This window comes from Grampus griseus (genome assembly GCF_964374135.1).
Source record: "Grampus griseus genome assembly, chromosome: 4".
NCBI lineage: Eukaryota > Metazoa > Chordata > Mammalia > Artiodactyla > Delphinidae > Grampus > Grampus griseus.
Window position 1 is genome coordinate 116877154 of NC_138997.1, and position 10542 is coordinate 116887695.

Here is a 10542-nt window from a genome sequence, read left to right on the forward strand (position 1 = left end):
TCTCAACTTATTTATTTTTTGTTTTATTTTTTCAACTCATTTTATTGAGGTCAAGAAGATTTCCTTTACTTCTTATGTCTGCCCTCCCTTTCCCTACATGTCTAGTATGGGCTAAACACAACAAAAAAATCAGTGGAACTGATTAGTCAAGAAAGTTAGAATAACATGAGTTATTTAATATGTTTGAGGTTAAATTTCCAGGCTAAGATGTGAGTCTTTACATATTAAACAACAAAAAATTTCTCCATTTCCTAGCTAAGAACTTCTGTAAATGACATGGCATTTATAAGTATCCAATTTAGAGTTCTTCTGATGCATTCCTTGTTGGAATATAAGACCCTTTTCTTTGCTGAATCCTAAGTGAGAGTATTGGAATGGAATACTGACAGGAAAAAAAAAAGCTCTCAAGATAACACATGGCCTCAATCAAGAAAGCATCAGAAGGAATTAAGCAGGAATTTGGAGAAAAGACATGTTGTCATCTGGGCTTATTGATTTTAAAAGAAAACATTTGGGTACATTTAATATTTAAAGCCACTTTCTGGACCCTTCATCTTAGAAAATAAGTTATTTATTTATAATGACTCTGGTTTCTCTCTGATGTATAGTGGTAAATTTGAATTGACTTTGTACAACAGCATAAAATATGTGATGGAAAGGCCAAAGGATGCTCTAGAAGTATCTACTGGAACTTAATTTACTAAAGGAAAATATTAAAAGCAGAAGTTTTGTCTTACTTACATCCACATAGTTGTTTTTTCTAATAAATACAGAACAATTTGAGAGGTTGACTCTTTGAGCTTTTATTGTTCTTGACTTTCATTTGTTAAAAAAGTCTTCCTTTTAACAGTAGAACAACTATTACAAGTTAGCTAATCAATTGAGTCTTCCATCTTTTATGAATATTTTGAACTGTTAAGAATAGGAGGAAATCTTGGAGAAATTGGGAATGTTTCTTAATTCACAGGATTTCAGGATCCTGGAGAAGGTGCCATGTCTAGGAATGACCACAAAGTGGTGTAGAAATAAATACCTTAAACATACGTGTCATTCATTCATTCAGTAAACAAGCATTTAATAGTCCACAGCTACATGCCAGGAATAATGTTAGGCACCAGAGAAACTGAAACAATTTAGATACAGTACGTGTCCTCAAGGAGCCTAGAGTGTAGCAGACCAAGATGTACCTGTAAGGAAATAAGGGCAATAAGAGTGTTATAAGGACTAAGGTGGAACTTTATATGACAAAAAATGGGGACCAAAAAGAAGGGATGGACACTTTTACAGAAGTTCGGGGATGGAGGAGGGAATGTGGGTTTGTAAAGGCACAACAATGGAAATGATTTTTTTTTAACATCTTTATTGGAGTATAATTGCTTTACAATGGTGTGTTAGTTTCTGCTTTATAACAAAGTGAATCAGTTATACATATGTTCCCATATCTCTTCCCTCTTGCGTCTCCCTCCCTCCCACCCTATCCCACCCTATCCCACCCTTCTAGGTGGTCACAAAGCACCAAGCTGATCTCCCTGTGCTATGCGGCTGCTTCCCACTAGCTATCTATTTTACATTTGGTAGTGTATATATGTCCATGCCGCTCTCTCACTTTGTCCCAGCTTACCCTTCCCCCTCCCCATGTCCCCAAGTCCATTCTCTAATAGGTCTGCATCCTTATTCCCGTCCTGCCTCTACATTCTTCATGACTTTTTTTTTTTTTTTAAGATTCTATATACATGTGTTAGCATACAGTATTTGTTTTTCTCTTTCTGACTTACTTCACTCTGTATGATAGAGTCTAGGTCCATCCACCTCACTCCAAATAACTCAGTTTCGTTTCTATTTATGGCTGAGTAATATTCCATTGTATGTATGTGCCACATCTTCTTTATTCATTCATCTCTTAATGGACACTTAGGTTGCTTCCATGTCCTGGCTATTGTAAATAGAGCTGCAGTGAACATTGTGGTACATGACTCTTTTTTTTTTTTTATTTTTTGCGGTACGCGGGCCTCTCACTGTTGTGGCCTCTCCCATTGCGGAGCACGGGCTCTGGACGCGCAGGCTCAGTGGCCATGGCTCACAGGCCCAGCCGCTCCGCGGCACGTGGGATCCTCCTGGAGCGGAGCACGAACCTGTGTCCCCTGCATCGGCAGGCGGACTCTCAACCACTGCGCCACCAGGAAAGCCCTGTTGTTGTTTTTTAAACATCTTTATTGGAGTATAATTGTTTTACAATGGTGTGTTAGTTTCTGCTTTATAACAAGTGAATCAGTTATACATACACATATGTCCCCATAACCCTTCCCTCTTGCATCTCCCTCCCTCCCACCCTCCCTATCCCATCCCTCTAGGTGGTCACAAAGCACCGAGCTGATCTCCCTGTGCTACGTGGCTGCTTTCCACTAGCTATCTATTTTACGTTTGGTAGTGTATATATGCATGACTCTTTTAGAATTATGGTTTTCTCAGGGTGTATGCCCAGAAATGGGATTGCTGGGTTGTATGGTAGATCTATTTTTAGTTTTTTAAGGAACCTCCATACTGTTCTCCATAGTGGCTGTATCAATTTACATTCCCACCAACAGTGCAAGAGGGTTCCCTTTTCTCCACACCCTCTCCAGCATTTATTGTTTGTAGATTTTTTGATGATGGCCATTCTGACCAGTGTGAGATGATATCTCATTGTAGTTTTGATATGCAGTTCTCTAATGATTAATGATGTTGAGCATTCTTTCATGTGTTTGTTGGCAATCTGTATATCTTCTTTGGAGAAATGTCTGTTTAGGTCTTCTGCCCATTTTTGGATTGGGTTGTTTGTTTTATTGATAGTGAGCTGCATGAGCTACTTGTAAATTTTGGCGTTTAATCCTTTGTCAGTTGCTTCATTTGCAAATGTTTTCTCCCATTCTGAGGGTTGTCTTTTCATCTTCTTTATGGTTTCCTTTGCTTTTGAGTTTCATTAGGTCTCATTTGTTTATTTTTATTTCCATTTCTCTAGGAGGTGGGTCAAAAAGGATCTTGCTGTGATTTATGTCATAGAGTGTTCTGCCTGTGTTTTCCTCTAAGAATGTGATAGTGTCTGGCCTTACATTTAGGTCTTTAATCCATTTTGAGTTTATTTTTGTGTATAGTGTTAGGGAGTGTTCTAATTTCATTCTTTTACATGTAGCTGTTCAGTTTTCCCAGCACCACTTATTGAAGAGGCTGTCTTTTCTCCACTGTATATTCTTGCCTCCTTTATCAAAGATAAGATGACCATAATTGGGTGGGTTTATCTCTGGGCTTTCTATCCTGTTCCATTGATCTATATTTCTGTTTTTGTGCTAGTACCATGCTGTCTTGATTACTGTAGCTTTGTAGTATAGTCTGAAGTCAGGGAGCCTGATTCCTCCAGCTCCGTTTTTCTTCCTCAAGATTGCTTTGGCTATTCGGGGTCTTTTGTGTTTCCATACAAATTGTGAAATTTTTTGTTCTAGTTCTGTGAAAAATGCCAGTGTTAGTTTGATAGGGATTGCATTGAATCTGTAGATTGCTTTGGGTAGTAGAGTCGTTTTCACAATGTTGATTCTTCCAATCCAAGAACATGGTATATCTCTCCATCTGTTTGTATCATCTTTAATTTCTTTCATCAGTGTCTTACAGTTTCCTGCATACAGGTCTTTTGTCTCCTTAGGTAGGTTTATTCCTAGGCATTTTATTCTTTTTGTTGCAATGGTAAATGGGAGGGTTTCCTTAATTTCACTTTCAGATTTTTCATCATTAGTGTATAGGAATGCAAGAGATTTCTGTGCATTGATTTTGTATCCTGCTACTTTACCAAATTCATTGATTAGCTCTAGTAGTTTTCTGGTAGCATCTTTAGGATTCTCTATGTATTGTATCATGTCATCTGCAAACAGTGACAGGTTTACTTCTTCTTTTCTGGTTTGGATTCCTTTTATTTCTTTTTCTTCTCTGATTGTTGTGGCTAAAACTTCCAAAACAATGTTGAGTAACAGTGGTGAGAGTGGGCAACCTTGTCTTGTGCCTGATCTTAGTGGAAATGCTTTCAGTATTTCACCATTAAGAACGATGTTGGCTGTGGGTTTGTCATATATGGCATTTATTATGTTGAGGTAAGTTCCCTCTCTGTCTACTTTCTGGAGGGTTTTTACCATAAATCGGTGTTGAATTTTGTCGAAAGCTTTTTCTGCATCTATTGAGATGATCATATAGTTTTTATTCTTCAGTTTGTTAATATGGTGTATCACATTGATTGATTTGCCTATATTAAAGAATCATAGTATTCCTGGGATAAACCCCACTTGATCATGGTGTTATGATCCTTTTAATGTGCTGTTGGATTCTGTTTGCTAGTATTTTGTTGAGGATTTTTGCATCTGTGTTCATCAGTGGTATTGGTCTGTAGTTTTCTTTCTTTGTGACATCTTTGTCTGGTTTTGGTATCAGGGTGATGGTGGCCTCATAGAATGAGTTTGAGAGTATTCCTCCCTCCCCTATATTTTGGAAGAGTTTGAGAAGGATAGGTGTTAGCTCGTCTCTAAATGTTTGATAGAATTCACCTGTGAAGCCATCTGGTCCTGGGCTTTTGTTTGTTGGAAGATTTTTAATCACAGTTTCAATTTCAGTGCTTGTGATTGGTCTGTTTATATTTTCTGTTTCTTCCCGGTTCAGTCTCGGAAGCTTGTGCTTTTCTTAGAATTGTCCATTTTTTCCAGGCTCTGCATTTTATTGGCATATAGTTGCTTGTAGTAATGTCTCATGATTCTTTGTATTTCTACAGTGTCAGTTGTTACTTCTCCTTTTTCATTTCAAATTCTATTGATTTGAGTCTTCTCCCTTTTTTTCTGGATGAGTCTGGCTAGTGGTTTATCAATTTTGTTTGTCATCTCAAAGAACCAGCTTTTAGTTTTATTTTTCTTTGCTATTGTTTCCTTCATTTTTCTTCATTTATTTCTGATCTGATCTTTATGATTTCTTTCCTTCTGCTAATTTTGTGTTCTTCTTTCTCTAATTGCTTTAGGTGTAAGGTTCTTCTTTCTCTAATTGCTTTAGGTGTAAGGTTAGGTTGTTTATTTGAGATGTTTCTTGTTTCTTAAGGTAGGATTTTTTTGTATTGCTATAAACTTCCCTCTTAGAACTGCTTTTGCTGCATCCCGTAGGTTTTGGGTCATTGTGTTTTCATTGTCATTTGTTTCTAGGTATTTTTTGATTTCCTCAGTGATCTCCTGGTTATTAAGTAGTGTATTGTTTAGCCTCCATGTATTTGTATTTTTTACAGATTTTTTTTCCTGTAATTGATGCCTAGTCTCATAGCGTTGCGGTCGAAAAAGATACTTGATACGATTTCAATTTTCTTAAATTTACCAAAGCTTTATATGTGACCCAATATATGATCTATCCTGCAGAATATTCCATGAGCACTTGAGAAGAAAGTGTATTCTGTTGTTTTTGGATGGAATGTCCTATAAATTCAGTTAAGTCCATCTTGTTTAATGTATCATTTAAAGCTTGTGTTTCCTTATTTATTTTCATTTTGGATGATCTGTCCATTGGTGAAATGGGGTGTTAAAGTCCCCTACTATGATTATGTTACTGTTGATTTCCCCTTTTATGGCTGTTAGCATTTGCTTTACGTATCGAGGTGCTCCTGTTTTTGGCGCATAAATATTTACAATTGTTATATCTTCTTCTTGGATTGATCCCTTGATCATTATGTAGTGTCCTTCTTTGTCTCTTGTAATAGTCTTTATTTTAAATTCTATTTTGTCTGATATGAGAATTGCTACTCCAGCCTTCTTTTGATTTCCTTTTACATGGAATATCTTTTTCCATCCCCTCACTTTCAGTCTTATGTGTCCCTAGCTCTGAAGTGGGTTTCTTTTAGACAGCCTATGCACGGGTCTTGTTTTTGTATGCATTCAGCCAGTCTGTGTCTTTTGGTTGGAGCATTTAATCCATTTATATTTAAGGTAATTATCGATATGTATTTTCCTATCACCATTTTGTTAATTGTTTTGGGTTTGTTTTTGTAGGGCTTTTCCTTCTCTTGTGTTTCTTGCCTAGAGGAGTTTCTTTAGCATTTGTTGTAAAGCTGGTTTGGTGTTGCTGAATTCTCTTAGCTTTTGCTTGTCTGGAAAATTTTTAATTTCTCTGTCAAATCTGAATGAGATCCTTGCTGGATAGAGTAATCTTGGTTGTAGGTTTTTTCCTTACATCACTTTAAATATGTCCTGCCACTCCCTTCTGGCTTGCAGAGTTTCTGCTGAAAGATCAGCTGTTAACCTTATGGGGATTCCCTTGTATGTTTTTTATTGTTTTTCCCTTGCTGCTTTTAATATTTTTTTTTGTATTTAATTTTTGATGGTTTGATTAATATGTGTCTTGGCATGTTTCTCCTTTGATTTATCCTGTATGGAACTCTCTGCCCTTCCTGCACTTGATTAACTATGTCCTTTCCCATATTAGGGAAGTTTTCAACTATAATCTCTTCAAATATTTTCTCAGTCCCTTTGTTTTTCTCTTCTTCTTCTGGGACCCCTATGACTCGAATGTTGGTGCATTTAATGTTGTCCCAGAGGTCTCTGAGACTGTCCTCAATTCTTTTCAGTTTTTTCTTTATTCTGCTCTGCAGTAGTTATATCCACTATTTTATCTTCCAGGTCACTTATCCGTTCTTCTGCCTCAGTTATTCTGCTATTGATTCCTTCTAGAGAATTTTAAATTTCATTTATTGTGTTGTTCATTGTTGTTTGTTTGCTCTTTAGTTCTTGTTAAACATTTCTTGTATTTTCTCCATTCTGTTTCCAAGATTTTGTATCATCTTTACTATCATTATTCTGAATTCTTTTTCAGGTAGACTGCCTATTTCCTCTTTGTTTGTTAGTTCTGGTGGGTTTTTACCTTGCTCCTTCATCTGCTGTGTGTTTCTCTGTCTTCTCATTTTGCTTAACTTACTGTGTTTGGGGTCTCCTTTTCGCAGGCTGCTGGTTTGTAGTTCCTGTTGTTTTTGGTGTCTTCCTCCAGTGGCTAATATTGGTTCAGTGGGTTGTGTAGGCTTCCTGGTGGAGGGGACTGGTGCCTGTGTTCTGGTGGATGAGGCTGGATCTTGTCTTTCTGGTGGGCAGGACCGCGTGTGGTGTTGTGTTTTGGGGTGTCTGTGACCTTATTATGATTTTAGGCAGCCTCTCTGGTAATGGGTGGTGTTGTGTTACTGTCTTGCTAGTTGTTTGGCATAGGGTGTCCAGCACTGTAGCTTGCTGGTCATGGAGTGGAGCTGGGTCTTCATTTTGAGATGGAGATCTCTGGGAGATTTTCGCTGTTTGATATTACATGGAGCTGGGAAGTCTTTGGTGGACCAGTGTCCTGAAGTTGGCTCTCCCACCTCAGAGTCACAGCCCTGACACCCATCCAGAGCACCAAGACCCTGTCATCCACATGGTTCTGAATAAAAGGGAGAAAAAAAGAAAGAAAGAAAGAAAAGAGCAACCAAACCAAAAAACAAATCCACCAATGATAACAAGTGCTAAAAACTATACTAATATATATATTAGTATATATACTAATATATATATATATAGTATATATACTATATATATATATATTAGTATATATACTATATATATATAGTATATATACTATATAGTATATATACTAATATATATATATATATATTAGTATATATAATGTATATATATATATATATACACGGACAGGCAGAACCCTAGGACAAACGGTCAAAGCAAAGCTATACAGACGAAATCACACACAGAAGCATACACATACACACTCACAAAAAGAGAAAAAGGGAAAAAAATGTATCTTTGCTCCCAAAGTACATCTCCTCAATTTGGGATGATTTCGTTGTCTATTCAAGTATTCCACAGATGCAGGGTCCATCAAGTTGATTGTGGAGCTTTAATCCACTGCTCCTGAGGCTGCTGGGAGAGATTTCCCTTTCTTTTCTTTGTTCTCACAGCTCCTCGGGTTCAGATTTGGGTTTGGACCTGTCTTTGCATGTAGGTCGCCTGACGGTGTCTGTTCCCGCCCAGACTGGACGGGGCTAAAGGAGCAGCTGATTCGGGGGCTCTGGCTCACTCAGGCCGGGGGGAGGGAGGGGCACGGATGCGGGGCAAGCCTGCGGTGGCAGAGGCCGGCGTGACGTTGCACCAGCCTGAGGCGCGCCGTGCGTTCTCCTGGGGAGGTTGTCCCTGGATCCTGGGACCCTGGCAGCGGCGGGCTGCACAGGGTCCCTGTAAGGGGGTTGTGGATAGTGACCTGTGCTCGCACACAGGCTTGTTGGTGGCGGCAGCAGCGGCCTTAGCGTCTCATTCCCGTCTCTGGGGTCCGCCCTATTAGCCGCGTCTCGCGACCGTCTCTGGAGCTCCTTTAAGCAGCGCTCTTAATCCCGTCTCCTCGCGCACCAGGAAACAAAGAGGGAAGAAAACGTCTCTTGCCTCTTCGGCAGGTTCAGGCTTTTCCCCCCGAATCCCTCCCGGCCAGCCGTGGCGCACTAACCCCTTCAGGCTATGTTCACGCTGCCAGTCCTCTCCCTGCGCTCCACCGGAAGCCCGAGCCTGCTCCCAGCCCCGCCCACCCCGGCGGTGAGCAGACAAGCCCCTCAGGCTGGTGAGTGCCGGTTGGCACCGATCCTCTGTGCGGGAATCTCTCTGCTTTGCCCTCCGCACCCCTGTGGCTGCGCTCTCCTCCGCGGCTCCGAAGCTTCCCCCCTCCGCCACCCGCAGTCTCCGCCGCGAAGGGGCTTCCTAGTGTGTGGAAACGTTTCCTCCTTCACGGCTCCCTCCCACTGGTGCAGGTCCCGTCCCTATTCTTTTGTCTCCAGGTACGTGGGGAGTTTCTTGCCTTTTGGGAGGTCTGAGGTTTTCTGCCAGTGTTCAGTAGGTGTTCTGTAGGAGTTGTTCCACATGTAGCTGTATTTCTGATGTATTTGTGGGGAGGAAGGTGATCTCCGCGTCTTACCCTTCCGCCATCTTGAAACTCCTCTGGAAATGATTCTTAAATGGAGTCTTATAAACTTGGGGTGGGGGGGCGTTTAGTAGGAAGTAGGTTATATAGATTGTAGAACTGGAGGAGGTGGGGCCTGGGAGTCGAGGAGGGGTCTTTCAGGCAGAAACACATGATTGAAGGACCAAAAATTTAAGAGCCAATCTGGCATGTTGAAGGAATTTTAAGGCACGCGGTAGGAGAGGAACCCGTAGACAGTGGATGGCCTGTCCACTGGCTGTCCAGATGATGTATGGCCTGCCGTGCTGTGGTGGCGGGGTAGCGTTGTGCTCCCGCACGGTCACATTGGTAGAAGACCCCATAAGTGGTGGCAGGGAGGCAGGAGATAGTTGGGAGCGTGTTGTAGACTCCAGGGGACAGACGATAAGGGCCAGTACTGTAGGAATGAGAGGTTAGATCCACATGATTCAGCAGTTCAGCTGTCTGGAAGTAGTATTTCAAGAAGGTGCTGAAGAGTTCTAGCCTAAGAGAGAGTGAGAAATGATTGACCAAGATTGGAGTTACAGGTGGAAGAGTGGATTCAGGAGCAACACCTGATAGAGATGGATAATGGGTTCATAATGAGCTTGTGATGGAGGATTCAGTTTAGGACCAATTGTGCAGAGGTGGGGGCTCGGGTGAGGAAAAAGAATGGGAGGCCCGGGTGCTGAGAAGGGGCTCGGTGTGGGAGGAATGGGGTAGCATGGGGGATGAGGTGCTCTGGCTTGATTTTGATTATTTGCGTCTTTGTATAATATTACTTGTGTTTCTGATTGGGTGTTGAAGAGTTAGGTTGAAGGTATATAGACAAACCTCAAAAAAGATTTTAGTTTGTTTCTAAACATTAAGCTCCGAATGACACAAGTGTTGTTTTTGCAGTTCAGTTTCTTAATCCCACAAATACATTGAATAAGACAGGCTACCCACGCTCTGGGCACAGCCCGTGAACTTGTTCTCTGCACGGCTGCCTGACGTTGGGCAGGTTAATGATTTTTTTCCTCAGTTTCCTCATCTTAAAATGGGAAAATGTATTAAGCAGGGGGCTAATATATAATTACTCCTCTTTTCTCCATGACTTGAAAATTAACTGAGAATGACAAAGGATTCAGGCAAACAGACAGCAAACAACTAACTGTAGTACTGAAAAAGCTGGGTGAAAGGATGTGGCTTAGATGTGTGGGAACAGTGAGCTTCCTAATTGTCTCTTTCTCTCAGTGGAGACCCTGGAATAGATAAATTGCACTGTTACCAGGGATACTTTCTGCTGGATTTTGTGAAAATTAAAAACGAGTGTCTGGACCAAGGGCTACCTTCCCAGATGGACACACCCCTGGCTGCACGCCTCTTACGACTCCTGGTGGGTTGCATTGCCCTCCTGGGATCACCTCGGTGCCAGCCCCTCTGGCCCAGAGTCCTGTGTCCATCTGCATTCTCTTGGTACCTACCAGCCTGCTCAGACTGAAGTATTGTCCACATTTCTACTCGATTGTCTTTGTGCATTTTGAACACCTGCTGAGGCAACTTTCAGCTAAGTTGCCT

General features: G+C 41.0%; 1 pseudogene across 1 annotated transcript in view; it reads right to left on the reverse strand.

Moving 5' to 3' along the window:
• LOC309821791 overlaps positions 1-8990 on the reverse strand; it is a 65105-nt pseudogene extending 56115 nt beyond the window's left edge. Inside the window, exon 1 of the transcript in view lies at positions 8980-8990. The product of the transcript in view is annotated as an uncharacterized misc_RNA (transcript). The remainder of the gene's footprint in view (positions 1-8979) is intronic.
• Between the last annotated feature and the right edge of the window lie 1552 nt (positions 8991-10542).